This window comes from Dipodomys merriami, unplaced genomic scaffold (genome assembly GCF_024711535.1).
Source record: "Dipodomys merriami isolate MVZ:Mamm:240054 unplaced genomic scaffold, mDipMer1.0.p SCAF_290, whole genome shotgun sequence".
NCBI classification, from domain to species: domain Eukaryota; kingdom Metazoa; phylum Chordata; class Mammalia; order Rodentia; family Heteromyidae; genus Dipodomys; species Dipodomys merriami.
Window position 1 is genome coordinate 310746 of NW_027204382.1, and position 12635 is coordinate 323380.

The 12635-nt window shown below is 40.2% G+C and overlaps 1 protein-coding gene across 5 annotated transcripts in view; it reads right to left on the minus strand.

Moving 5' to 3' along the window:
• LOC138839044 (aftiphilin-like) overlaps positions 1–12407 on the minus strand; it is a 69500-nt gene extending 57093 nt beyond the window's left edge. For 3 of the 5 annotated variants that reach the window (XM_070038687.1, XM_070038690.1, XM_070038686.1), the window contains exon 1: positions 12194–12405. The gene's annotated coding sequence lies outside the window, so the exon portion shown is untranslated. Of the gene's footprint in view, positions 1–11544; positions 11692–12193 lie in introns of those variants that run through there. The other 2 variants (XM_070038689.1, XM_070038691.1) reach the window with 2 other exon arrangements.
• Between the last annotated feature and the right edge of the window lie 228 nt (positions 12408–12635).

Sequence of the window (12635 nt, forward strand, 5' to 3'; positions counted from 1 at the left end):
AAGCAGGCACTCAACTACTTGAGCCTGCCAGACCTTCTTACTCTGATTATTTTGGAGATAAGGTTTTACTTTTTGCCTAGGCCATCGTGAACCTTCATTCTATTTATACGTCCTATTTTAGATGGGATGACAGTCTTGTCCTGTTGAGATGAGGTATTATGAACTTTTAGTTTTTTACTTTTTATATTTTCTTCTATTAGCATCAATTAGTTGTATAAGGGGGGTTACATTTTGACATGTACATGTACATTCACAATGTATCTTGGTTAGACTTACCCTCTCCATCAATCTCCTCCTTTCCCCAAGTCAATCTCGATAAGCTCCATTGTTCTGGTTTCACATATGCACAGAACATATTCTGGCCACATTCATCCTCCTTTACCCTGTTCACTTTCACTTTCCCCATCCCCATGCCCCAGTCATTCCAGCTTTCAGTGAGTTTTGCTATCTTCATTCATAGGTGTACTATACTTTCTGCATTGTTCATCTTTTAATATTCTTATTCCTTTCCCCCTCTATCACCTCTAAACAGTCACACAATTATATACATGTTCTCCATCTTCTCTCTGTGCAGATAGATATGTGCATACATGCATGTATATATCTGTGTGTGTGTGTGTATATATATATATATATATATATATATATATATGTGCTCCTCTGTAATTTATGTATACATTTACCTTTTCAGTTTACCATCCACTTATGAGGAAGAAGGGAGAACATGAGACTTTAGACTTTTTCCCAGACTGGTCTGGAACTATGTTCTTCCTGATCTCAGTCTCCTGCATAGCCAGGATAGCAGGCATGTATTAGTGCACCCAGCTATCTGTTGAGATCAGTCTCTTAACTTTTTGCCCAGGCTGGCCTCAAATGGAGATCCTCCTGAACTTCCAAGTAACTAGGATTATAGGCGTGGGCTACCAACAAATTGTTTTCTTAAGTAACAAATTTAATGCTTAAATTCACTCTAAATCCACTAGTAAAATAGAGTTTTATATTTATTGGTAATCACTAGACATTTTATCTTTATTTTGATCATATAAATGTAGTCTCCACTACATTTATCTATCTGGAAGATACTATTTTATATACTTTGTAGTGATAGTATACCGTCACAGAAGCAAACTGAGATAATTTTTTTTAAATTTATATGTTTTTGCTTTTCCTAGTTAATTTTACTGGCTCTACCAATACCAAGTTTCATAGTCTCACGTTTTCCCTCATAGGTGGACAGTAAACCTAAAAGATAAATGTATACATAAATTACAGAAGATACATATACATGCATATATGCACATATATTCACAGAAAAAAAGATGGGGAATGTGTATATAATTGTGTGACTAGGGGTGCTAGAGAGGGGAAAGGAATGAGAATATTAAAAGATGAACAATACAGAAATATCACACACCTATGAATATACATCTTTCCAAACCATCAAATAAGCACTGTGTAAGATTACTTGATTACATATTTGTCCATCAGTAGTACTTATCTGATCTTCTTTCTTTCACTTTTACAAAGATACTTGAAAACAAACTGCAAATTTCTCGAACTAAATTGTCAAGTTAGTAGCATAGTCTGTCCTCTATAACCATAAGTTCTTCATGTGAAAAAAAAATCAAACAACTGAGCATTAGAAATAAGGAAAAACGTGCCTGTACTGAAAAACATTTTAAAAACTTTCTTGTAATCATTCCCTAAACAAAATAGTATATGAATTACTTATACAGTATCTACATTGTATTAGTTATTCTAAATATTATTTAGATGATTTATATTATGTGGAAGAAAGTGCTTAGATAATAGGAAAATAGTAACCTTATTTTTATGGGAATTGAGTTTTTATAGATTTTTGGTAACTGTATGTATGGTAGGCAGTAGTATCCTTAAATTCTCCATGAATGCTGAGGGAAAGCTTATGCAGGCTGTCTCCTTATTCAACATTCAGTAAACATGTACCTATGGTTCATAATTACTAGAATCTAGGGCTCCCAGATTTATCCAGTCAAATCAGTTGTCTGCCAAATCCTTTCACTTGAATTTCCTATAACATTAAACTGAATTTAACAACAACACAGTTCAGGGGGTTAAGAATCAGATGGAGGGAGGTACAGTTCAGTGATGGATGCCTGGTAAGTATGCACAAGGCACTAAGTTCAACACCAGCACCACCAAATCACAACAAACAAAAGACGACATAGAAAAAAGGTGGCACTGGTAGCTCCTTTCTATAATCCTAGCTGACATCTAAGGATCATAGTTTAAAGTCAGACACACACACACACACACACACACACACACACACACACACACACACACACACACACACACACACACACACACACACACACACACACACACACACACACACACACACGAATAGATCTCAAACTCTTCTTCCTATACCTTTGTCCTCTTCCAGGGTTCTTTAACTCAATGAAAGACTAAATCAGAAACATAAGAGGTATATTTGATAAAACTCTTCACAGTCCATTATCTCTAATATTTATATATACATAGATATATATGTATGTATGCATCTATCTATCTATCTATCTATCTATCTATCTATCTATCTATCTATCTATCTATCTATCTATCTATCTATTTTTAACAGTGGGAACTAAGGGCCTGATTGCTGTCCCGGAGCTCTTTTTTGCTGAAAGCTAGCACCCTACCATTTGAGCCACAGCTCCACTTCTGAAGTTTTAGTGGTTAATTGGAGATAAAAGTTTCTGGACTTTCCTGCATGAGCTGGCTTTGAACCATGATTCTTAGATCTCAGCCTCCTAAGTAGAATTACAGCGTGAGTCACAAGGCACCCGGCTCTAAAGAATGTTTTTACCTTGTTTGTGAGAGACAGAGAGCAGGAAGGAAGGGAGGGAGGGAAAGAGGGTTTTAACTAATGAATCTCTTAAATACACAGTATCTCCAGCTCTGACTTCATTCTGGTTTAAATTGTCATCATCATCTAGAGTACTCTCTCCAGTATTAATCATTTACAACCCAAGCAATTTTTTAAAAGTCAAATATGGACAAATAAAGATGTTTTAAAAGTGTTTATTGGACATAGCCCTCAATGTCACAGTTATCCCTAAAGCCATACAGTTAGCTCCTTTACTACCTGTTTTAACGTTCTTAGCTAGGCTTCCCTTCAGTGAGAGACAGACAACATTCTCTTATGCCACAGTCTTTCACTTGAATTACTCTTACCTGAAACAATCATGTACATTCATCAATTTTTAGGTGAGGGATCAAGCTTTCTAACATCTTTCTTTCTTTGGGGGGGAGGGTCTGGTCGTGGGGCCTGAACTCTGGGTCTGGGTGCTGCCCCTCAGCTCTTCAGCTCAAGGCTAGCACTCTACCACTTGAGCCACAGTGCCACTTACGGCTTTTTGCTTTTTGCTTATGTGGTGCTGAGGAATCGAACCCACAAGCACTCTACCACTGAGCCACCTTCCCAGTCCCTTTCTAACATCTTCCGAAGTCCTCCTATACATATTTTTTTCAGTATGTAAGAATTGTAGTAAGTTATCATTTGTATTGAAATAATTCAGAAAATTGCTGTTCAAACTGTACATATCATGAAAAATATATCAAGAAGCTTAAATATAATCTGTGATTTAAAAAAACTCATTGTTAAATTAAGTATGCTGATGAGAGATAAGGAGTACCACACCAGCCTGGACAAATCTCCAAGACCCCTTTAAAAACAGCCTTCCCCCTCCCCCCCAAAAAACAAATGTATTTAGTACTCTAGAACCATTAAAATGAATCTTACATTTCTTTTCCATAAAGTCAGTGTTCATTCTAGAGTAGCACAGTCCAACTGAAACATAAAAACTATACTCACAAATTTAAATTTTCTAGTAGTTACATTAAAAGAAAAATTAATAAAAGTTGTTTTCTATAATCATATGTACCTATATCTATCATTTGTATGTATATATTTTACTTAACCCAAAGTATCTAATTTTTCCCCCTTTGGAGAAAGGGTCTCACCAGCTAACCTACAGTGGTGCCCAACTAATGGTCATTCTGAATAACTGAAATTATAGGAAGATACCACCACCACCCCACCTACTTTATTTTTTTATTTTTTTATTTTTTTGGTGGGGGGGTCCGGTTGTGGGGCCTGAACTCTGGGCTTGGGCGCTGTCCCTCAGCTCTTCAACTCAAGGCTAGCATTCTACCACTTGAGCCACAGTGCCACTTCTGGCTGTTTTCTTTTTGCTTATGTGGTGCTGGGGAATCGAACCCAGGGCCTCATGCATTGCAAGGCAAGTGCTCTACCACTGAGCCACCTTCCCAGCCCCACCCCACCTATTTTAAAGTACTATTTTACCATGTAATCAATATAAAACATTATTAATATAGTTCACAATAGATTTTTTTTAATCTGTATGCACTTTACACTTTTATATGGACTAGCTTCATTTCAAATACCACATGTGCTTAGTGATACTGTATTACACTTACTATAGAAGATAAATCTGTATTTCTTATACGTAAGTAGCTTTCTAACAGAATCAGTTACTGTTTTTGTTGTTATTGTTATTGTTTTGTGCTGGTCCTCGGGCTTAAACTCAGGACCTGAGTTTTTATGTTCAAGTGCTCTATCACTTGGGCCACAGCTCCACTTCCAGCTTTGTGGCTATTAATTAGAGACAAAAAGTCTCACAGACTATCCTGCCCACGCTACCTTCAAACTGAGATCCTAAGATCTCAGCCTCATGAGAGGCTAGAATTACAGGGAGCTACCAGCACCTAACAGAACTGGTTTTTGTTTTTCTTTCTTTCTTTTTTTTCCCCAGCCAACACACATTTTTTATTTTGACAGTGATTTGATTGAGATACTTTATGGAGAAGTACCCCACCCTCTCTGAAGAAAGAACCACTTAGTGCCAATCCATTCCATCCTAAGTACACACACCTGGTTCAGGGAGGTCTTTTTTGGTGCTTGTACTGGGGCTTGATAGGTCCCTCAGCTTTTCTTTTGTGTTTAAGGCCAGTGCCCAGCTAGAACCAGTTACTTCAAAAAAAGAACATGTACTAAGAAAGTATAACTTCAGCAGGGCAAGAAATGGAGATGTTTATCTCCAATTAACCACTTAAAACCCAGAAGTGGAACTGTGGCTCAAAAGTATGTAGAGCCCTACCCTTGAGGCAAAACAAAACAAAACAAAACAAACCTCAGAGACAGTGTCCAGGCCCTGAGCTCAAGCACCAATACAGACACACAAAAATACAAAAATAAAAACAGACAAAACCACCATTGGAAAAACACAGTGAGAAATGGCAAAATAACCTGAAACTACATAGTCATTAATGTTTTATAGATCCTACTAACATGAGAAAACAGTAAATAAAAGAAAAACTTACATGATTCATACATGGGTACATGTGTGTATGACACACATATTTATTGATGAGAGAATCAAATGTGAATGGTTTTCTCTTTCTCTTTGTAACACAATGATGAGTGGTATTTCCCTTCTATTATTCCTTTTAACAGCAACAAATTATCATTATCACTAATTAATCAGTGCTAAGAGTTTGAACTCAGGGTCTTACACTTGATTAGCTAGAGTGTTTGCTTGGCTGGCAATCGACCACTTGAGCCATCATCCAGCTTGTCCTTCTGTTAACTGGAGATAGAGACAAACCCTAGGAAACTGAACCCAGGGGCCCTGCACATGCTAAGCACTCACTCTATCACTGAGCTACACCCACAGCCTTGACAGACCTAGTTTCAAACCTTAGTCTTCTGGATCTCAGCCTCCTGAGTAGCTAGGATTACAAGTATGAGTTATCAGTGCTCCTTTCAACTTTTACTACTGATTGCTACTTTGTGCCAGACATTAAAACTGATGGGTTCTTGCAATCATGAGCCATACTACAGTTTTCAAATTTTTCTAGAATGCTATCTTTCATAAGTTTAATAACCAGAAAAATATAGTATAGAGTAGATAATTTAAGCATATTTCTAAATTTGAATATAGTCTGAAACATTAGTTTAAATGACTAAACAAATCAATCTTTAAAACAGTATGCATAAAATTTCATTTTGGCATAAATACACACATATAAATATATTAAAGATGTGTAGAAAAAATATTTACTATTATATAAACTATTAACAGTGAGAATTCTATTTTTATTTTTGTTTTTGTTTGTTGGTATTGGGCTTGAACTCTGGACCTGGGCACTGTCCCTAAGCTCTTCAGCTCAAGGCTAGTGCTCTATCACTTGAGCCACAGCACTACATCCAGTTTTCTGGTGGTTAATTGGAGATAAGTCTCATAGACTTTCCTGCCTGGGCTGTTTTGAACCACGATCCTCAGTTCTCAGCCTCCTGAGTAGCTATGATTAAGGCGTGACCCACCAGCGCCTGGTGAGTTTTATTTTAAAATGTGCCTTTTCCTTTTTTATTTTCCACAATGCTTTTTGTTTCTGTAAAAGACTATTTTTAAAAAATTATATATACATATATGTGTGTATATATATATATACACACACACACATATATATACACACACATCACTATTCACTCAGCATCTACTACATGCAAAACTGAGCAAAAGGAGTCATAACCTTAATGAAACTTACAATTAATTAAGGGAGCTAATTCAACAGGACAGTAAACATAAATATTATACAAATTAAAATTTAGCCATCAAGATTCTAAGAAAAAGCTCAATCACACTTGATTGGGAAGGGAGAAATGGTGAAAAGAAGTAGTTTCATGAAAGAGAACAAATTTGAAGTGAGAAAAATTAAATAGTAGGGGAAAAGATAAGCACCAAAGATCTAGCATGAAGCTATTATAAAGGCACAATAAGACCTGTCATTGAGTCTGGTTAGAATACAGGACGGGCTGAGCACCCTGGGTCAAGACTAATCCCGTCTAATTAGGAGGTGGAGTTTAGGAGGATCACAGCTGGAGGCTAGACCAGGCAAAAAAGTAATGAGATACCAATTTCAGCAGAAAATCATGATGGTGCTACACTGCATGCTTACTGCCAGGGAGGGAGTGAGGAGGGGGAATAAGGGGAACAGGAGGATTGCAATGTGTCCCAGGCAAAGAATCTATCTAGCAATAGTAAGCAAGAGGCCTTGAGTTCTAAACTCAGTACTGTTCCCATCCCCAGGTAGGACAAATGGAGTAGGCTGTGGGCTGGAATAACAGTGTGGCAGCTTTCAATTTTCATAAGGAAGTGCTTCTGTAAATGTTTTGAATTTAGCAATGGAGAGATAGAAGTTTCCAATTCAAGTAATTGTTCTACCACCTCTTATTACCTCCATTGATACCCCCTTAGTTCTAGCCACTAGAATCTTGGAACTGGTAACACCGTAAACAAACACCTTTAAATTGAGTATTTCTGCTTCTACTCTTTTATTCCTGGTCTACTTTTCTAAACATCAGCCATATAGCTCCTTTTATTTGAGGAGATGCTGGGGATTAAACCGAGGGTTTTGCATGTGGCAAGTATATTCTACCACTGACAGACAGACAGACAGACACAGATTGAGGGGGTGGAGGGAATAATGGGCATTGAACTCAGGGCCTCCTGCTTACTTGGCAGACACCCAACCATTTCAGCCATACTCCCAGCCTTTCTGCTTTAGTTATCTTTTAGGATAGGATCTGGTATTTTGGGCCCAGCTGGGACCATGATATTGTTCACAATTCCACAGGAAATTAGTCTCCCTAAATTTTTATGCCGGTCTCAAACCACAATCCTCCTGTTCTCTCCTCCCAAAGTCCTTCTGACAGCACTAATTATCTCACACCTTTACTCAAAAACGCTGCAGTTATTTCTCATTGCACATAAATTTAAGTCACTAGACTTTTTTTTATAAGGTATCTCCAACATTCTGCACTCACCCTCTAATACTGATTTTATCTCCTACTTCTCGTTTGCTCATTCTACTCTAAATACATCAGATTTCCCTGCCATAGATAGTTTGACTAATCTGCCTCTAACACTTTTAATTTGTTCTGTTTCCTTCAGGTTTTAAGCCTTCTCTAACCCAATCCTTCATTAAACAGCAACTTCCACTAATTCTCTCCAACCTCAGACTATCCCTAACCCAAAGTGGAGAAGGAATACTGTACAAACGGATTCTTTTTTCTTCATATTAACATCAGCTGTAATTTTTTTTCTTCTCTATCAGCTTGAACTTAGGCCTCATGCTCATTCAACTTGTGTATCTGGCTGGCACTCTACCACTTGACCCATTTCTCTAGCTCTGTTCCTTGTTGGTTATTTTGGAGATGGAGTCTCGAAGTCTTTTCTGCCTGGGCTGGCTTGGATCCTCTCAATCTCAACCTCCTGAGTAGCTAGCTAGGGTTACAGGTGTGACCCACCATTGCAATCTTATTGCTATTATTTTCTGTCCCAAATACATACAAGCCTGCATGTATGTGCAAGTGTATATGCGTGAACACATACACATGAAAACAAAGATCTAAGAGGACAGAGATTGTTTGTTCATTTCAGTATCCTAGCACCCAGAAGAGTCAATCATAGCAGTGTTCAGTACACTCTTGTAAGAAAGAAAGGGAGACGATAACATGGTGATAGCCGTTATCTCATTGAAATACCTTGTAACATGCTACATTTATGTGAATATAATATATAGAAAATCTATCCATTTACTACATAATTTTCCACTAATACAGTGCTTGTAAATTAAGCTCTAAACACATAGACTTTTAATCTATTAGCAATTTATCTTTAAAAAGCTTACCTTTAAGTTATTATTTGGAATGAGGGAAGTTGTGAGTGATAAGAATAGATGTGCATTTGTTTTCCTTCTCTTTTCACTTCTCTGGAACCAATGAGCAATGAATCCTCATGGCCCCTCTTCCTCTCCAACTGAATAGTTTCTGACCTTTTCTCTTTCCCACAGAATTAACCTAATCAGGAGACCAATAGGGTATGGCCAGAAATACAAACTCTGCTGGGTGCTGGTGGCTCATGTAACCCTAGCTACTCAGGAGGTTAAGATCTGAGGATCATGCCTCAGCCCAGGCAGACTCTTATCTCAAATTAACCACCAGAAAACCAGAAGTGGTTCTCAGGCTCAAGTGGTAGAGTGCTAATCTTGAGCTGAAGAGCTATGGGGCAATGCCCAGGCCCAGAATTCAAGCCCCACAACCAACAAAAAAAAAAGGGGGGGGGAATGCAACCTCAGTAGTTATATAGGGTGTTAAGATGGTGGTAGCAATTAGAGGGGAGCCAAGGCAAGAGAAGTTAATTCAGAGAAACCAAGAGAAACTAACTTTTTTTCCCCCTTCTCAATATGGGTGGTAAACTTGAGGGACTTATGCATGTTAGCCAAGCACTCTCCACTTGAGCTGCTTAAATGCTCCACTACACTCTCTTCTATTTCTTGAGATAAGAGTATGTAGCCCAGGCTCACCTCAAATTGGAGATCCTCCTGCCTCTACCTTCTGAATGTTGGGATTATAAGCGTACACCACCATGCCTGGCTGCTAACTATTTTTCATTCAAATATGTTTAAGGTAGAAGCTTTTAAAATACAAAACAACACTAACTTCTTCCCTGTTCTCTTCTGAAACAATGCTGACAGACATGTCATGCTAACATGTTTTGCAGTTTAACACCTAAACTTTAAATATTACCATGAAAGATTTCAAGCATATAACAAAGCATGGTGGTGAGTGAATAATGAAGTACCTACCATGCAATTCTGTTTTTGTTTTTGTTTTTTTTTAACCAAATATACTTGATTTTTTTCTAAAGATTCATTCTAAATTTTACATGTTCTAAAACCATATAAATGATCTATTATATCCTTACTCTGTCACTTACCAGTTGTTTTCTTTAGGCAATTTACTATCTCTGTGCCTCAGTTTCCCCCAAATAGAAATGGGGACAGCACTACCTATTACCTTATACAGTCTGTGAGGATTAAATGAATTAATATACTGCATAGAAAGCATTTTAAAAAGTATCTTCCTGAGCTGGGATTGTAGCTCAGTGACAGAGCGGTTGCCTAACATGTGAGGGGCCTGAGGTTTCCTCTCCAGCACAAACAAAAACAAAAACAACAAAAACAAAACAGGAAGTTTCTTGTTCATGGGAAGCAGTGCATATCATGTTAGCAATAAACATACAAATTTGTAAAAGGACCTGTGATTATGTGTGTCTATCTATAAACATATGCTAAGAAAAGTGTAAGTACAAAAATGTTATGTGTACAATCCATATAATGCCAGATGTTTTCAAACTTTCTTTAAAACCAAATTACAAAGTTGAAGCTGAAAAGGCTCCCTAGCCTGTGTACAGAGGAATTGAAGGTACTAACAATAGAGAGAAAAAGCTTTTTTGTTTAATTTACAAACTAGGTAACATTAAAATCAAATATAAATTTTTGGCCTAACTAATTCATGATGATTTTTAAAATATCTAAATACTTTGAAGCCTTCTTTTATGTGATTTGAGAGGAGGGTTAGGAGACAAGGGAAATTTCCTTAGTGAGATGCTACTGAAAGACTGCCTGTTAAGCACTATTTTTCTTGTGTTTTTTTTAACTAAGCAGAATAAAATTTTAAAATGTTTTAAAAAAGGATTCACTTAGATATATAATTTTTATAAAAACTGGATTCAGTAGAATTTGGCAATGCAACACATTATCTTAGTTTTGCCATAGGACCAGTATCATTTTAGTGTCTAGGTAAAGAGATCAGAAAAACGTCAAAACTTTAGTGTCCTACATATTATCTGGACTCCAGTCAATTTCTTTCAAGAGATTTTTTTTAATGACGTGTATTTATATGTGTATGTGTGACTGAAGACAAATTGATCTAATTCAATACACAGAGAAATAGCTAGATTTAATGAATATCTAGTAGGCATCATTTACTGGTCTAGAAATTTTTATGCAGGATCTTGGACGGCACATGAAAGATCTTCATGGAGAAAACTTAGAAGATCACCACAGATATCTTGTTGAAACATGTATACTTCTGCAAAGTGCTAGAAACGACGAGTACAAAGGACAACATTTAAGCCTGGTGAAACAAGTAAGTCGTAAGTAAACTGTGCTAACTACATCAAAGCGGTGGAGTTGAAATAATTGTTTCACCTAGAGTTTTCCAAGTATTCACCCAGCTAAACTGAAAGCAACAATTAAATGTAACAAATGTAACATCAAACTGCGAACCTCTCCCCAAGAGGGGTGGAGAAAAAAACCCCACAACAACAACAAAAAAACTCGGATTATGAGAAGTAGCCCGTGGAAAAGTTTTGTGTAAAAAAATGTACTTCTTCTTAAAGTGAGCATTTCGAAACGGAACTAACGCTTCAATCCCTTCCCCCTCCCTCCAGTAAAATATTTACAACTTAAAGAGTCCTCCCTGCAACCCCTAAAGAAGACGGGGAAACCAAGGAATGACTTGAATCCACCGACAAGGAGACCACAACTATTCTCACCGTTCTCCAAAGGGAGAAAGAACCCAACACACTCACCCTCTGACCCTGCCCTGAGCAAGAAAAGGCGCAGCACCTGCCAAGCCGGACGCGTAAAGAATAATGGCTCAACTTTCAGACGTAGATGGTTTCTGGAGAAGTTCAAGGAGAGATCAGAGAAAGTCTCCCGCCTTCGCGCCCCCCCAAAAGAGGATGTCAGTCTGGGGGCGAGGGGGGGGTCGTCTCCGCTGCTGGCGGGTGGATTCCAAACCCGCGGGGCTCGGCCCCCTCCGGTCGCGGCTGGCCTGGGGCCTCGGCGCCGCGGGCAGTGTTTACACCTGTCACGAGGGAGGGGAGGGGTGGGGGAGGGAGAAGGAGGAAGCCCGTGCAAAGCCCCAAACTTCTCCACAGCTCCCGGGAAGCGGCGGGCAGGTGGCGGCGGCAGGCCAGGGCGAGTCCGCGGCGGCAGGACCGGGATGGGCTCCAACTCCCCCGATCGGAGCCTGGGAGGGCGAGCCCGGACCGTGCCGTGCGCTTTCAGGCGCCGCCAGCGGCGTCCCCTCGCCCGCCGCGTAAAAGAGCAGAGCCCGAAGCCCGCAGGCCCGCAGAGCCGGCTCGGTCCCGCATCCCCGGTTCCGCGGCGGGCAGGTGCTTCAGGCCAGGGCGAGGAGCCGGCTGGTGGGCCGGGCCGGGTCCCCGCACCCTCTCACCCCGCGCGGCTGGGGGAGCGGAGCGGCCGCGTTTACCTGGCTCGTCCGGGGCGGCCGCGATGGGCATGGCTCAGGGGCCCGGGGAGGAACTGGCTCCCCGGGGAAGGACCGGCTACTCGGACGTAGAGCTGGCGAGAGCGGAAGGCAGGCTGTCCCCAGCCCTGTCAGCGCAGCAGCGCCATGGACGCCCACCCGGAGTTTCAGCGCTGCCGCGGGACCCCCATCCCACTACCCTCCGCCCTCTTCCGCCGCCGCCTCCTCCGCCTCCTCCTCCGCGGAGACCCCCGCCCACTCCACACACTCTCCCATCATGCAGCGGGGGAACCGCTGCCGCCGATACGTCACTTCCGGGCGCAGGTGGCTAGGTCGGGGCCGGGCGCTGGTGGGTGCGGAGGGTTGGGGAGGGGAGGAGGACACTAGGGGAATTGGTGTCACAGAACGCTTACCCCTGCGCAGGCGCCGTAGCGCCGAACGTCGG